General features: G+C 49.1%; 1 pseudogene; it reads right to left on the bottom strand.

Moving 5' to 3' along the window:
* Positions 1–604: 604 nt before the first annotated feature.
* On the bottom strand, positions 605–15824 carry LOC121153784 (annotated as a pseudogene).
* Positions 15825–16636: the final 812 nt, after the last annotated feature.

Below are 16636 nucleotides of genomic sequence, written 5' to 3'. Positions count from 1 at the left end.
AGAGTGAGAGAGAGAGCGATCCACATTCATGGCCTTGGATTGGTTCACTTTCTGATAATCATCTTAGAGTTGCCTCAGCATTGGATCAGTCATTCATCTGAATCGATGTGGCATGGGATGCCTGAGCTCACAGCTGTAGGCGTAGTCTGCAGAGCCAAAGCACTGGCCCAGCTGTGTGTCCTGTACAGATGTGGTGGCTCTTTCTTTTTATACTCTCTCTTTTCATGTTTCTTACTCTTCCTTTTTTTTCTAAGTCAAATACTTGATGAGTTTTACACTTGCATTCACGAATGTGTTATGATATTGAAAAGCCTTGACCCAGCACTGCATGTTGTAGTCACAGGGCAGTGAAGCAGTGAATGCATCTCTCTCTCCTTTGAATTCCTTTTTTTTTTTAAAAAAGATTTATTTATTTTTCAACTTTTTTTGGGATAAACATTTGTTGATGTTGGTGCAAAAACCTTTTGAAATCCATGATCTTTCACAATACACATTCTCCATTGTATACATAGCTTTGCATACAAACACACACACCACACATACAAACATTATGCTCTCTCCACTACATACCCTGAATGTCACAGTTCCATAGCAAGCCAACTGTGTGGCCTAACTACCAAAGACCCACATTCCCTAGTTCTTGGCTGAGGGCCTCATGTCAGGAGGTGCGGGAGTACGAGATTCTGTGGCTCCACACTGCACTTGAATCTGCACGGATGTCATCTAAGGTAAGTGCAGGTCTTCTTGGGACTGAGAGTCTTAGCACGCTTTCTGGGGCCTTCTGATCCCAAAGCCAGGAGCTCAGAGGGCTTCGGGCTGCTGCTACTTCCAGAAGGCCACCTGTCCATCGTCACTGCAGGAAGCCAGAAGTGCCCGCTCCTTGTGCTTCCAGGCCACACAGTTGCCATCTTGGGAATGGGCCTGGCGCAAATGGGCTGTCAGGGAGAAGGTGGGCTGCTGCGGGTCAGAGCTAGGATCCTCCTCAAACACTCGGATGGCATCGTCCCCACATGCTGTAGCCTGGGCACCTGTCGGCTGGCACGAAGCAATGTCATAGATGGCCCTGGAGTGGAAGCCGGACAAAGTGCCCACACACTTCCAGCTGGGGGCAGAGCCACTGCACACCAGTCCTTGCTTGTTGCCTGGTAGATACTGGCACCAGATGCGCACAGTGCGGTCATCACTGCACGATGCTAGCCGCTGGCCACTAGGGTCAAAGGCCATGCTCCACACGGTAGATTCGTGGCCCTCCAGGGTGGCACAGCACACCCAGTCATGCTCTTCCTCCCGGTAGAGCTTCATGGTGCCATCGTAGCTGGCAGGGGCTAGTAGCTCCTGGCTCGGGTGCCAGACCACATGCTTGACATGCTGCGTGTGGGAGTTGAGAACACTGACACATTCGAATTCATCCTCTTCATCAACTTCCCAAACCCATACGCTCCTATCTCTTATCTCGGCTACAGGTGGCCAGGAGGTTGCCAGAAGGGGCCCAAGCCACGCGCTTGACCTCATTTTCGTGGTCCTCTAGTGTGGTGACACACTCAAAGTCATCCTGGGTCTTCTTCCAGATGCAAGTGGTGGCATCAAAGCTGGCGGAGGCCAGGTAGTTCCCACAGGGTGACCAGGCCACCTTGCACAGGGTGCGCTGGTGGCCATCAGAAAGGACAGACTTGCAGATCCAGCTGTCTGTCACCTTCGGTGCCCCAGACCCGGATTCTCTGGTCGCCACAGCACGAGGCCAGCAGCGTCCCCGTGGGGTTCCAAGCCAAGAACCAGCAGTGAGAGTCCGGGGACGCCAAGGCGCGGCTCAGCAGCACCAGCGAATCCTTCCTGGTGCCCAGGTGCACGGAGGGGAGGAGCAGGGAGCGCAGTCAGCCACACGGACAGCTGCTCCAGCCGCACACGTCTCCACGAAGCCCAGTGCCAAGATTTCTTTGTTTTGATTGGAAAGGTGAATATACAGAGGAGGAGAGACAGAGAGGAAGATCATGCGTCCGATGGTTCACTCCCCAGGCTGCCGCAACGACTGGAGCCGAGCCAATCTGAGGCAGACTGGAGCCGAGCCAATCTGAGGCCAGGAGCTCTTCCTGGTCTCCCCCTTGGGTGCAGGGTCCCAAAGGTTTAGGCTGTCCTGGACTGCTTTCCCGGTCCACAGGCAGGAAGCTTGATGGGCAGTAAGGCTGCCGCGATTAGAACCAGCGCCCATGTGGGATGCCAGGACGTGCAAGTCTAGGACCTTAACCACTGCGCCACCGTGCCGGGCTCTGAAGACATTGTCTAAATGAACATAGCTGCCATTGAGGATCTCCCTAAGGAGAGGCAGGTAGGGAGGGAGGATGGGAGACAGAGGAAGGAAGAGGGAGAAAGGGAGAGAGATCCGTAATCATTATATTTGATTGGTTCGCTCCCTGTTAAGTATCTTAGAGTTGCCTCAGCATTGGTTCAATCATTCATCTGAATCTGTGTCCCATGGGATGCCTGAGCCCACAGGTGTAGGCGTAGTCCTCAGAGCCAAAGCCCTCGCCGACCTCTATGTTCTGTGCAGAAGTGGTAGGTTTTGCTTTTTATGCTCTTTTTGCGTTTCTTACTCCTTTCCTTTTTTTTTTTAAACCTAATTATCTATTAGTTTTACACTTTAATTCACTAACATATTTATACTATGTAAAATGCTTGATTTCAAGGGAACGTCCTTCTCTTAAAACTCTTGTAATGGAATCTTAGATAGTATTGTCGTGGTTAAGTTTCTTAGCAAATGTACAAGGTCACAGTTTGTGTTATATGGCATTCCACAGTATTACTTGCATCTGGCTTTCTTTATTACCCACATAGAACTCTGAAATGTGGGCACTACAGCTTTTTTTCTTTTTTTATTGCTTTTTTTATTATGTTTTTACAATCTTTACATAGTTAATTGGGGTAAAAAGATTCAAGGACTATAGGAACGTGGGTAAAACTATTATTTACATATTGTTTTCTTCATGTTTAAAGGGGGGTATTAAGGGAGAAGGCCCACCCAATTTCCCACCCTGCCCAGGTCCCCCATGTAGGGTATGCTCTGAGGTTCTTGCTCAAGTGGTTTTGATAGTTCACCAGTTATAAATTGCTGCCAATCTTGCCACTCCAAGCAGTATGAGGTCTTTGAAGAATCCACTGATTGACATAGTCCATCATAGTCTCTGCCCTGTACTTCAGTGTCAACATAAAGTTGAGATGGTTGATTGACCTGTTCTGTCTTCTCTCTTTTCTTGGTTAGGGTTCTGAGTCCAGCATTTTGATTGGGGAAATCTCCAAAGAAACTTTTTCTGAGGTGTTCTCAGACCAGATTCTTGTATGTACTAGCAGGTACAAGGCCCGGCTCAGTCCATCGCCCTGATCAGCTGGTGGTTGCAATCACTGGGTTGATTCTGTTTTCAGCCCCGACTTCCACTGGAACCAATGGGTGTTGCAGTCCAGCCTGGTGCTGCCCAGCACATTCTCGGCCCTCACATAAACAAGTGGGAGCTGCAGCCCAGTTGCAGCAACCCACAATAACCCCCACCAGGCCTGCCCCCCACCCTGGGTTGCCAGTATGTGTAGCAGTAGTCCAGTCTGTCCCACACCCCATTCGACCCCAGCCCCTGTCCTAGTTTTCGTGCCCTCCGCTAGAAGTGGTAACCCAAAAGGGATGAGCCCACTATTTCCCTCCCAGGCCTCTCCCACTCCCGGTTATGAACTCTCCAGGTAGTTCTGTGGTTTGACTTGACAGAACTAGGTCCCAGTGCCAGCTTCTGCCAGCTGATGCTGTGGCTAAGCCCAAACAAACCTCACCCACTCTAATTTTGTTTGCACCAGTAGGAATAATCAGCCCAGCCTGGCTTTTCCCTGATCTAGTCCACATGAGGTGCACAGGTGTTGTAGCCCTGCTTAGTCTGGTCTGCCCCCATTCCAGCTCATGCTCTCCAGTGGGAGTAGCTGTCCAGCAAAGGAACCCTCCCTTATTCCCCTGCCGGCTCCGCCCCCTCCCTTCCTGGTTCTCAAGTGTGCTGGTTGGGCGCTGCAGTCACTTCCGGTACAGGCAACCCCACCTTGGCATTCTGTATTGTACACTGGTTTTTGTTGCAACCAAACCCGGCTTGACCCACACTGTTCTGGTGCCTGGATTTGCCAGTGGATGATGTGAACAGATTCAGCCTGGTCTTCCCCGATCTATGCCAGATGTATGACAGTGGGTAACTTTCCATGGCTTGTTCTGGGCTGTTTCCTATCATGTTGCTTGTGCTTACCTGCCGGGCCTGTGTCCTGCCAGAGGAGTTGCCCAGGCTCCTCCATCAGAACCTCTCCCAATGCCAGATTTTGCACATACCAGGGGGTCCATGAGCCAGCACTACTCAGTTCACCTCCTGTCTTAGCAGGGACAGTGGCTTTTCCTGACTGGCCTTCAACCCAAACTGGTCCTTGCTGTTGGATGTTTCAGCCCAGCCATGGCTCGTCCATACCCACATAAGGCTCACACATGGCTCAGTAGGGGTTGAGACCTTGCCTAGTCCATCCCACATCTACCGTGGTCCTCCAGTACACCAGATGGTGTTGGAGTCTGGCCCGGCTCGGTGCACCCAATCCTAGTCCACATTTGTGCCAAGGGAGACTACAACCGTGTCCCATTCAGAACGCAGCCCCTATTTCAGCCCACATGCACCTTGGTGGGAACCTCAACCCAGCTAGGGTTGTCCCCTTAGCTCCCCAACCGGGCCTGTTCCCAGCCATAGATCACTTGCATGCCAGTGGTTGCTCTGACTCAGCTTGGCTCAGTCCCTCACCTGTCTCGACCTCTGCCTTAGACACTGTGGCTTAGTGTTCCTGGCTCATGCATCCCAGTAGGTACAAGAGCCTAGCTCGGCATGACCTGTGCTCCCTCCTGGTCTCTAGATTCGCTTGTGGGCTAAGGTTTGCTCAGTCCCGCCTGGTCCACCCTGTTGCATTACCAACTGACACATTAGCCAGCTGTTGGAGCTACTTTGCCCAGCTTGTCCAACCCCCAGGTCCGGACCACATGTTCACCAGTAGGAGCTATGATTCGCCAAGGGAGTTCCCCGAGTTCCTCCATTTAATTCACTCCCATACACAGTTCTCATACATGCCATTGGGTTTAGGCCAGGTTCCGGCGAAGACTGACCTTCCATTTGGCCTTGTATGAGCTGGTGAATGCTGCAGCCCGGCTCACCTCACACCCTATTCAGGATGCACATTTGGGTGCTGCCCTGACCAGTCCCAACTGTTGGGGGTTCCTTTACCTGTGATTGATGGCAGGATCCTTGGTCACACCCAGCTATTCCATCACCACCCCATCTCTTGAGCTAACCAGTGAGGCTAGAATTTCCACAGGGTTTGGCCCACACATCTTACACAGATTCTGCCCACAGTTATGGTTCTAGTGCTAGTTAATATAATGGCCCTGCTTAATGTGACCCTTCTCCTGATCCATCATCATGTCAGGTAACAGGATATGATTTTGCTGGACAAGCCCTAAGCCATAGCTTTTGCATGGACTGGTATTTGGTGGTCACCATTGTTCAGTGATTACAAGTTTTTCAAAAAAAGAGTTACTGTCATTGGGAATCTTTACGATTGCTTCACGTCCTAGAAGTACAGTGGGTTCAACCTGGATCTACCTAAGCAGTGATTCAAAGAATCAAAACCCTAGAGCTCCCCAGACGGGCGGTCAGCAGGTGGAGCCTGGCACCAAATGGCGCCCTGGCCACCCAGGGACAGCTCACCATGCGCACATGGTGGCTGTCGTCTGGGATCCAGGCATGAGACGCCCTGTCCTGAGACTCACCAGCAGCCGGGAGGCTGCTGGAAGTTTAAACTGCCAGGCCCAAAGTCGTGCCTACAGCTTTCAATTCTTTATTCAAATGCGAAACTCATCCTCACTCCTCATACTTGTATACGTTCCCTTGTGTGTTTCCATGTGTTTTTCACAGACCTGGACAAACGGGAAGCTTCCCACACTGCTTGACTGTGGAAAGCTCCTTCCCACTCTCTCCTTTCACGGCTTTGAGATGGACTGTGACGGCTGAAGGCTTTCCCACATTCTTTGCATTGGTACAGTGTCTTTTCCGTGTACATTCTCCTGTGTGCCTGAACGCTGGTGGGATCACTGAAGGCTTTTCCACCCTCCATATACTCACATGGCTTCTCAACAGCATGATTCTCTTGTATCTGAACGTAACTGCAACAGCTCAAGTCATTCTCACATTGCTTGCGTTCCTAAGGCTTCTCCCCAGTGTGAGTTCTCGTGTGAGATCTCAAAGGGCTGGGGGAGCTGAAAGCTGCCCCACATTCCCTGCACTGATGCAGCCCCTCCCCAGTGTGCATTAGTATGCGCGTTCGAAAACTTTTCAACAGAAACAAAAGCTTTTGCATGTTGTTTGCATTCATAGGCTTTTTCTGCAGTGGTGGGTTTTTTTTTTTTGTTTCTGATTGAGATTTATTTCTTTTTATTGGAAAGTCTCATAATAGAGAAGAGGCGAGACAGAGAGGAAGATCTTCTGTTTGCTGATTCACTCTGCAAATGGCCGCCTTGGCCAGAACTAAGCTGATTTGAAGTCAAGTGCCAAGAGCTTCTTCTGGGTCTCTCACACTGGTACAATATCCCAAGGCTTTGTGCTGTCCTCCAGTACTTTCCCAAGCCACAAACAGGGAGCTTGGTGGGAAGCAGGGCCATTGGGACTTGAACCGGCACCCATATGGGATGCCAGCTCATGCAAGGTGCGAATTTTCCCTGCTAGCCTACCATGCTGGGCCCATACAGTGTGATTTCTTTCCTGGATGCAAATCCAGTGGGTCACTGAAGGTTTCCCCACATTTTTTCTTTTTTAATACTAACATGGTTTCTGCCCAGTGTGAGTCCTTTCATGTCTTTGACAACAGTTGAGACGGCTGAAGGCCTTCCCACATTCTTTACGTGCGTGAGCTTTCTCTCCCATGTGCACGCTCAGGTTGCTCATAAGGCTGGATGAGCAGGGAACCCTTCCCACAATCCTTACATGTACAAGGCTTCTCCCCAGTGTAAGAACTCTCACGAATCTGAACGGAAGTTGCACATGGCAAGGTTTGTCTGCAGTGTTTGCAAGGCTAGAGCTTCTCTGTGGTGTCAATTCTTTCGTTTGTGGAAAACTGTGGCAGATGAATGCCTTCCCGCATTCCTTACATGTCTCAGTTCTGTCTCTGCTGTGCGTGATAGTGTGTGTTTGTGCGTGAAACGGCCACTCTCCCACATTCCTTCCACTTGTAGGCTTCCTCTCCAGTGTGAGTTCTTTTCTAGATTGGAATAGAACTGGGACACCAGAAAGCTTTGCCACATCTCTTAGCTGCAGAGGGCGTTTCTCCAGTGTGGATCCTTTCATGAATCTCAAAATCTTCTAGCGTATATCCAGTATGAGATCTGCTGTAATCTTTTCCACACACAATACATTCCTAAGGTTTGCCTCCGGAAGTATTCTTGGTCAGGCTGACATTTAGAATCTGACTGAGAGTGCCTGCACACTGACTGGCTTTTTTGTTCTCACGGTTCCCAAATCCCTCCCTCCCACTGAGTTTTCCCCTTATCATTACAAGAGCATAGTTCCTCATTAACACTCAGAAGTCCATTCTTGCAGGCATGTTCAATGGCAGAGACCGGCATCCCATTGTCAAGACACAGCCACAGTTTTACTGGGAGTCCATCCTTGATCTGGAAGTAGAGATGCGCACTGCTTCATATCTTCACATCTGGACATGTCAGTCTCCACTACAAGTCACTACACATCCCCTCAAGTGAAAAACAAAATCAACACCAGGAAGAAACACAGAAATTTGCAATGCCTGAAGTTAAACAACATGCCCCTGGATAAATAGTCTCCCTTACACAGTTTCTGTACATCCCCCAATGGGAAAAGACACAAAACAAAATCAACAACAGGAACAAAAAATAGAAACTTACAACGCCATGAAGTTAAATAACATGCTACTGAATGATTAATGTGTCGCTGAGTAATGAAACAGAAAATCAAGAACCTTCTTGAAGAACATGATGCTACTGTGAATCATGTGAAGATCTGTGAATCAGCGAAGAATTTAAAGAGGAAGAAAGTGTTTTGAAGAGATGAAGCTAAATTTAGAAAAATTGTAAAATCCATGCGATACAGTTTCAGCCGATCTCTGTTGGTGGGATGTATCCTCTGTAGGCAACAAAATGATGGGTTTTGTTTTTTTTAATTAATCTAGTGATCAATGACATTTGGCTGATGATTTTATGTCATTTCCAATCAAGGTCAATACGAATGGGTGGTAATTTGATTCTGAATTTTTGGCAATGCGTTGTTCACTGATTTAGTTTTCAGTTGTTATTTTCCTGGGATCTACAGATTTTGGTGGATGCTATTCCTTTTCTCTGCCAAGAGAAACCGTTAAAGCATTAGTTTTGGGAAATGTTTGGAAGATGGATATTTTTTTAACTTTTCTGTGGAAGAATTTTATTTCATTTTCAAAGACAATTGGAAAGCTTTGCTGGCCAACCGTTTTTGCTTTTAGAATCTAGAAATGTCGCTCCATTCTCTTCTGGCCTGTAAAGTTTCCTGTGAGAGCTGAGTTCTGAATTTTATTGCCATTTTTCTATATCTCAATTGATTTTTTTCATGTGCACATTTAAAGATCCTTTCCTTGTGTTCGATTCAAGAGAGATTGATTATCACATGTCGCTGTGAAGACCACATTGGGTCCACTTTGTTGGGAGTGCTGTGCCCATCCTGGATGCTGTTTCCCAACTGTTTCTCCAGAATAGGGAAATTTTCCTTTATTATAACTTTTTTTTTTTTAGGATTCATTAATTTTATTTGAAAGGCAGATCTACAGAGAGGAGGAGAAGCAGAGAGGAGGAGAAGCAGAGAGGACAATCTACCATCCAATGGGTCACTTCCCAAGTGGCCACAACAGTTGGAGCTGAGCCATCTGAAGCCAGGAGCCTGGAGCTCCTACTAGCTCTCCCACTCAGGTCGTCACCCACAATCCCTAAAACTGCAGTTAGGGACATCTCTTCTGAGAGCAAAGGAGTCTAGGGAGTAAGATGGGAATAGTTTAGCATCATTTGAAACCCAGGACCCAGCGGCATGGCCTAGCAGCTAACGTCCTCACCTGGAACATGCCAGGATCCCATGTGGGCGCCGCTTCTAATCCCAGCTGCTCCATCTCCCATCCAGCTCCCTGCTTGTGGCCTGGGAAAGCATTCAAGGACAGCCCAAAGCCTTGGGACTCTACACCCCGGTGAGAGACCTGAAAGAATTACCTGGATTCTAGCTTCAGATTAGCATAGCACAAGAGCCATTGTGGTCACTTGGAGAGTGAATTATCAGATGGGAGATCTTTCTCTCTGTCTCTCCTCCTCTCTGCATATCTGACGTTCCAATAAAAATAAAATAATTCTAAAAAAAAAAAAAAAAAAAACAAAAACAAAGAAAACCCATGGTAGCCCAGCGCAATAGTGCAGTGGTCAAAGTCTTCGTCTTGAATGTGCTGGAAACCCCTATTGGCACCTGTGCTAATCCTGGCAGCAATTCTTCCCATCCAGTTCCCTCTTTGTGACCTAGGAAAGTAGTCAAGGACAGCCAAAAGGCTTGGGACTCTGCACCCGCGTGGGAGACCTGGAGGAAACTCCTGGCTTCAGATTGGTGCTGCACTGGCTGTTGCAGTCACTTGGGGAATGCATCATCAGACAGAAGATCTTCCTCTCGTCTCTCCTCCTTTCTGTATATTTGCCTTTCAATAAGAATAAATAAATCTTTAAAAAGAAAAAAGAAAACCCATGGCCAGGATACTGCTGAAATTGTGTGATTACATGCTTCTATTTCTGAAACTTTTGTAAAACAACTCAAGACAATTTCAGGGACTCATTTAGCAGAAAACATTGCCAAGGTCGTTGCTGCCTTCAATCCCTGTAATAGAGTTAGCTGTTGGGGTTCAGGATTGCTACTCGCTTTGGTACTGTGTCTTGTTTGCTTATATTGCTTTTCTGTAGTCTGGAGGTGAATTACATGAATCCAAAGCATAGCTCACTATCGTCATGCAGTCAATGTAATCACGCTACAAAATAAAAAAGACAGGGGGAGATGAAGGAGCTGAGAGCGTCTGTGGACTAGAGGCTTCTCCCAAGCCAAGGACATCTGGTACTTGGAGCAACCAAGTCCCAATGCTATCTCTCCCTCCTGCCTCCCTCAGGTTGTAAATGAGGTTGTAAGTGATGGAAGAAGGGCCCTCGAACTCTCAGTCTATCTCCTCCTCTCCTTTTCTTCACTGGCTGTGTTGCCCCTCCCTTTTGACTTCCCTTTACTTTAGTTAACATCAAAACACCAAGCCTAGAGACTGTTTAGTCTCCTCCAAGAGAGTGATGAACAAAAGCTTGCATACCCTGGCCTCTGTAACAAGAGCTTTGTCACCCTGTTTGGGGTGAGGGGTATAAACATCTGTATGTTCTTAGACAAAGTGCATTATGCTAAGCAGCCTGGATTACAAACCAGCACCCACATGGGATCCTGACACATGCAAGTTGAGAACTTCAACCACTAGGTTACTGCACTGGGTCCCACAAAATAAAATAAATGGAAACAGAGAAAGTCAATAAAATGAATTTGAGAAAGTATTGTGACAGACAAGGATTAGCCATACGAGCTATCATCTCAGTCGTATAAACCCACTATTAAACTTGGTTGCTTCACACCCGACACCACCCACTGGCCTGTCCAATGCCAGCCCTCGGTCCCCAGCTTCCCGCCCTCTGCCCCCGTTTACAGGACATCGTCACTGACAGGATGCAACATTTGAGGCTGTGTCTGCTCCTATGTCTGCACTTGCTCTACTTCTCACTTTCTGAGCCCACCCATTTCTGGAAACATGAAGAGGCCAGCAAGCGGTTGCTCTAGTCCTCCCAAGTTGTACCCTGCCATCATCGAATCCTCAGATGCACAGTACTCAGGGTTGGCAGGACCAGTGAAGCAAACACACAAATGCAAAGTGGAAACTTTCATTTTTAATATAAACTGCACTAGCATTGGCCCAGCTGTGTGGGCTCTTCAGATGTGATGGGTTTCTTGTTTGTTTGTTTGTTTTTGCTTTTTAAGATTTCTTGACTAGGCACCAGCACACTGGAAGCCAATCATCTGCCTGCAAACACATGTTTCCAATTGGCACCTGATCTAGTCCCACCTACTCCATTTCTCAATCAGGTTTCTGCGAATCTGCCTGGGTTAGCAGGGAAGGACTGCTGCAGTGCTTTGGTCCCTGCACCTTTGGGGTGATTCAGGAGAAGCTCCTGGCTTTGAACTAGCTCAGCTCTGGCTATTGGGGCTATTTGGAAATTCAACCAATAGATGGAAAATCTCTCTCTCTCTCTTTAAATCATCCAACATTTATTTTTATTGGGAAGGCTGAAATAAATATAGAAATGGAACGACAGATGGAGTGATTGATACGTAGATAGACAGACAGACAGGCAGAAGACAGAGCAAGCTTCTTCCCTAATCCATATCAGCTGCCCTGCTCAGTGACCGGCTGCTCTTTCAGAGCTAGCAGATGTTCCTCTTGGGTTCTCCACACAGTACACATGCAGTCTGGAGCAGGTGGCTCTGTAGGGTTTCCTTCCCATTGACACAGAGGAGTTCGTAAGGACCCACATGGTTTCCCTGAAGATGCCAATCCCAGCAGCTTCAACATTTACATCCTCCCACATGTTTGGGATGAGAGCACAGCTGGCCAAGTAGGGCTCCATCCATCTCTGGGTCAGTTGCTCTGCAAACCAATGAGAACTCAGAAACATCTCCAACCTAAGAAATCAGTGTTCCTCCCATCCCCATTTCTGTGGTTTCTGTCCCTGGTGTGGTTGTGGCTGTGCCTCCAAGAGAAATTCAGAAATATGGTGAGAGAAGACTGGGCCTGGGGAAGCGGAGGACTGAGCCAGCCTGACGTCACAGGCAAAGTGGAGAGATCTCTGGCACTCTTGGACCCCACCGACAGCCCCCGGTGTCCCATGCTCTGGCCTTGCCCCTTCGTGTTCCCAGTGTAGAAAACCACAGGCCTGAGGCTGCCTGAGTCAAAGGGATCACAAGCCCATGTGCGCTTTGGGTCGCAGCCTGAGCTCAGCCAAGGGCTCCACTGTCCACCTCAGGGCCATGAGGGAAGAAGACTCCAGGCCCAGGTCTCCTCATGTCAAGAGGATTCTGCTATGTTCTTCCAACACTGCTGTGACCCAATGCTCTCGTGTCTAGTTACAAAAGGATTCAGGTTGTTGAGGATTGGAGGGTCAGAAGAGGAGAGGCAGAGAAGGAAATCAATCTTTCAGCTGCTGCCTCACCCCCACTCCCACCCCACCTGCGGCTACCCGGCCAACCCCAGAGCTGGGCCAAACGACAGCCAGGAAGGAGCCAGGGATTTCACGCGGGTCTCCCCCATGGGCTGCAAGGGCTCAAGCCCAGGAACATCCACTGCCAGCTTCCCAGGCATGTTCGTTTATCTCTTCTGCCTCTCCTCTCTGACACTTGACATCTCAACTGCTTCAATCCTTTCACAGTGCTGAAAGGATTGGCCTGCAGTAGTATTTGAAGAACACAGTAGTAAAGGGTATTAGTCACACCCTGCTTTCACTGGATCTACCAATAAGCCACTCCCTGGATCAGCAGAAATATCAAACATGAAAGACAATAGAAACTTTAGTCTTGGACATTAGCTCCATCAAATTCAAGACACTTATTTAAAAATAATAAATGTGGGCCTCATGCGGTAGCCCAGTAGATAAAAATCCTCAGCTTGAAAAGGCCGGGATCCCATATGGATACCAGTTCTAATTGCAGTGGCCCACTTCCCATCCAGCTCCCTGCTTGTGGCCTGGAAAACAGTTGATGATGGCCCGAGGCTTGGGACACTGTACCCACGTGAGAGACCCAGAAGAGGCTTGAGGTTCCTGGGTGAGCTTGGCACCGCTCTGGCTGCTGGGGTGCCTTGGACAATGAATCAACAGATGGAAGATACAGAAGATTCTTATCTCTGTCTCTCAACCTCGCTGTATATCTGACTTTGAATTAAAATCAATACTTTTAAAAATAATAAACTCATTTGGATTTTGCTGATGTTTATATTGTGGAGAGATGCATGCCCATGAGAACCATCAATTAAGGTGGGAAGGCTCGAGGAATGGCGGAAAGTGGATGAGGGAACTGCCTCCGATCTCCTTTTTCTTCCATGCCCTGACCCTTGGTTCTACCCATGAGTGAAAAAGCCATAGTAGTGGACACAGCCTCTCATGCACATGGAGAGAATGGCAGACCACTTCGGACCAGAGGCAGGAGAACAGAGCAATTTGGACAACTGCCCCAGGAAATGATGACAACAAAACGCTGGGTGAATGGAGACTTGTGGTCGAATATAGCAGACAGCGGGCAAGGCAAGGTTGCCACACCCTTGGTTTGGTGAAATTGACAGCAATGGAGAACTATCATAACCGCCTGATCAAAACCCTCAGAACATGCAATGCAGCGGGACCCTGGGTTGATATTGGGTGGCGGTTCCCCATCATGGGGTACTGGGACATTTGGGAGGCTGGGCAGGGCTTCCCCCTTTATCTCTCCACTTCTCCCAGAGACAGGAACAATGGAGAATGAGGGAACAATCATTTCACCCACTTCTCCCTCATCCTCGATCCTGCCCACCCTAGTCAACCCTGTCATCACCACCCAATAAAGAAAAGACATTCATTTTGTATAAAGAAGGTTTAAAAAAATCAGAAAACATTATCAGTTGTGACATGAAGCATTTCAGTAGAATTGTGTAAACTGAGGCAGAGTGAGGGACAGATGAGCATCCCTGGTCCCGTCACAGCCGCAGGAGCCACAATGGGCTGGGCTGGGCCAGGCTGAGGTCAGAAGGCAGGAACTTCATCCGCATGTCCAAGTTGAGTGGCGTGCGTCCAAGAAGTGGGCACATGTTCTGCTGCTTTCCTTGGGCCATTGGTAGGGAATTGGCTCAGAAGTGGGTCAGCTGGGACAAGAATCACAGCCACATGGGATGCTGGCATCACAGGATGCAGCTTTGCCTGCTGTGCCACATGCCTGGTCCTCGGAGAGCACCCCTGGGGTGAACTTGCCTCAGGAGACACAGGAGGCTGGGAGGTGGCAGTGAACTCCTGGCATCTGGTGTGTGCTCATAGGCCTGGATGCTGTCTACTGGATGGCATTTGTGAACATCCCCACACCCTCTCATATACACAGACACTTACACACGCACACCATCCCTGCCATTGAAGCAGATGAAACATTCCTCTCTGTATCTCTCAATCACACACATTCCCCATCTGTATGCTATTCAGGATAAATAAAATTATGTGAAAGTTTTAAAGACTATTCAGATTTTATTTCCCTTTAATAAAAACATCCTTTAAACATTCTAGTCAATATCTAGCAATGTCCGGGAATGGACTTCTGTTTGCATAGTCACGTCCTGTTTGTCCTCAGCTGGTATTTTCTTGCTCGGGCGAAGTGTAAATTGAAGAAGTCGAACTTGGAAATCTTTCTGGATCCTAAGCCATTTGAAGTAGCATTTGGCAGGTAGAAAGACAAGCAGGAATCCATCAGGTGGGACGCTGTGGTGACTTGTCTGGGTGGAGAAGGTAGACATCCAGAGTGTTTGGGTCGATGTTGAGCGGGGAGCCATAAATCCTCACCAGCTGGTCCAATTCACCGGGAAGAGAGGCCCAGGGAGGTGAAGGATCCAGGACCAAGTCCTCCAGGTCGCTGGGCCAAGCACCCTGCTGGCTGGTGTGACCCGACGCTGGTTGGGCCTGAGGAGATGTAGGTGTGGGATGCTTGTTAAGGCGACTGTGGGTCAGGCTCTGGCTGTGGCTGCAGGTGGGAAGCTGTGGCCCCTTGTGTGTCGGGGCTGGAGGCTGAGGTCGACCCGGGCTTCTCCTCTTGCCTTCTACGGATGCTCAGATCCAAGGGCTCTGGAGTTGGGCTCCTGGGAAACCGTCCCTGCTGCTGCTTTTTCTGCTGCTGCTTTTTCTGCTGCTGCCTGAGCTTGGCTCGCCTATTTTTAAACCAGACCTGCGGAGAGAGGGGGCACAGGTCAGTGTCCGTGGTGGAAAGAGAGTGAGGTGCCCCCATCCCAGGCCAACACTGCCTCGCAGCGTTTCTCATGGACATACAACCCACAAGGGAACTTTGCATGGGTCTGTGCCCAGCCCTGGGCTCCTCTGGGGAGGTGACTGCTGCCGCGGACCCCAGTGAGGTGTGCAGGAGCCCAAAGCACCAAGTCCTGGTAGGCACTGCAGGTGCTGCAGCTGCCGGGAGCACTGGGTGTCCCCACCCTCCCCCATGACACTGACCTTGACAACAGTCGTGTCCAGCTTCAGCTCCTTTGCCAGGCTCTCTAGGGTGTCCCAGTCAGGGCACGGGGTCTTCTCGAAGACAGCTTTCAGGACCCCTTGCTGCTCGAGGCTCAGTTGGGTGCGAGGTCTGCGCCTAGGTCTGTAGCGGAAGCCTGCAGAGGCGACAGACAGGAAAGTCAGGACTGGTTGGCTGGGACCCCAAGAGGTGGCGAGGGTCTCTTCCCCAGCTGTAAATCTTCTCCTCATTCCACATCCCAGCATCCTGCATGCCTGTACCATGAACCTGTTCACAAGCAAGCCTCCTGTTTATTTCTCTCTCCCGGAATCAACTCACCCTGGAAAGCAGAGCTGGGGTCAGGCTAACACACTGCCCAGACCTCTGATTATCTCATCTGCGCCCAATGCACCCAGTTTCACACCTCCTCCCCTGCTTACACTGCATGGTCTCGGGCGAGATGAAGCCTCTAGTGGCTTTGTGTTCTCCAGCATCTCATATTGCTCTTCCACTCACTCTCAGGGCCCAAGTATTTATGGAAGCGTGTGAAGGATTGAACTCATCTGCCAAAAACACACCCTGCCATAATCCATTTTGCAAATGAAGGCTTTCCCCTGTTGTGGGCTAAGGAGTTGATTAGTGCTTATTAGCCTGGGCAGGAACAGGAACTGGGCTTGTGGCTAATAACACCTAGACTAATTGAACTTATCTGTATCCAATAATCTGCTAAATGACGATGTCGGGGGAAGAGCATATAAGGAGAGGTGAAGGAGCAATAAAGAGAGACTTCACAGAGACTTCCACCATCACTGGTCTCCTGTTGGTGCTTCATCCCCAGACCCTCTCCGTGTCCGCTGTCCACGTTACTGGCTCTGCTGGTCTGAAGAATGGTGCCTACCATGGGGCATGGCAGGAGGGACAATCCGAGGGACCCCTGGACCTACAAAGATAAGTTTAGAATTTAGAATTTTGCAGGGGTATAACTGATTTCATCCCCAGACCCTCTCCCTGTTCTATGGCAGGAGGGACAATTTGAGGGACCCTTGGAACTCTGGAGGGGCATAATTAATTTCTTTTTTTCTTTTTAAAGATTTATTTATTTATTATTGGAAAGTTGGATATACAGAGAGCAGAGACAGAGAGGAAGATCTTCCGTCCAATGATTCACTCCGCAAGTGAGCGCAACGGTCGATGCTATGCCGATCCGAAGCCAGGAGCCTCTTCCGGGTCTCCCACGCAGGTGCAGGGTCCCAAAGCTT

The sequence above is a fragment of the Ochotona curzoniae genome, unplaced genomic scaffold (genome assembly GCF_017591425.1).
Source record: "Ochotona curzoniae isolate NIBS_2020 unplaced genomic scaffold, NIBS_Ocur_1.0 contig_2699, whole genome shotgun sequence".
In the NCBI taxonomy this organism is placed as follows: Eukaryota; Metazoa; Chordata; class Mammalia; order Lagomorpha; family Ochotonidae; genus Ochotona; species Ochotona curzoniae.
The sequence above is the reverse complement of the archived record's forward strand: the minus strand, read 5'-3'. Positions and strand labels throughout refer to the sequence as shown.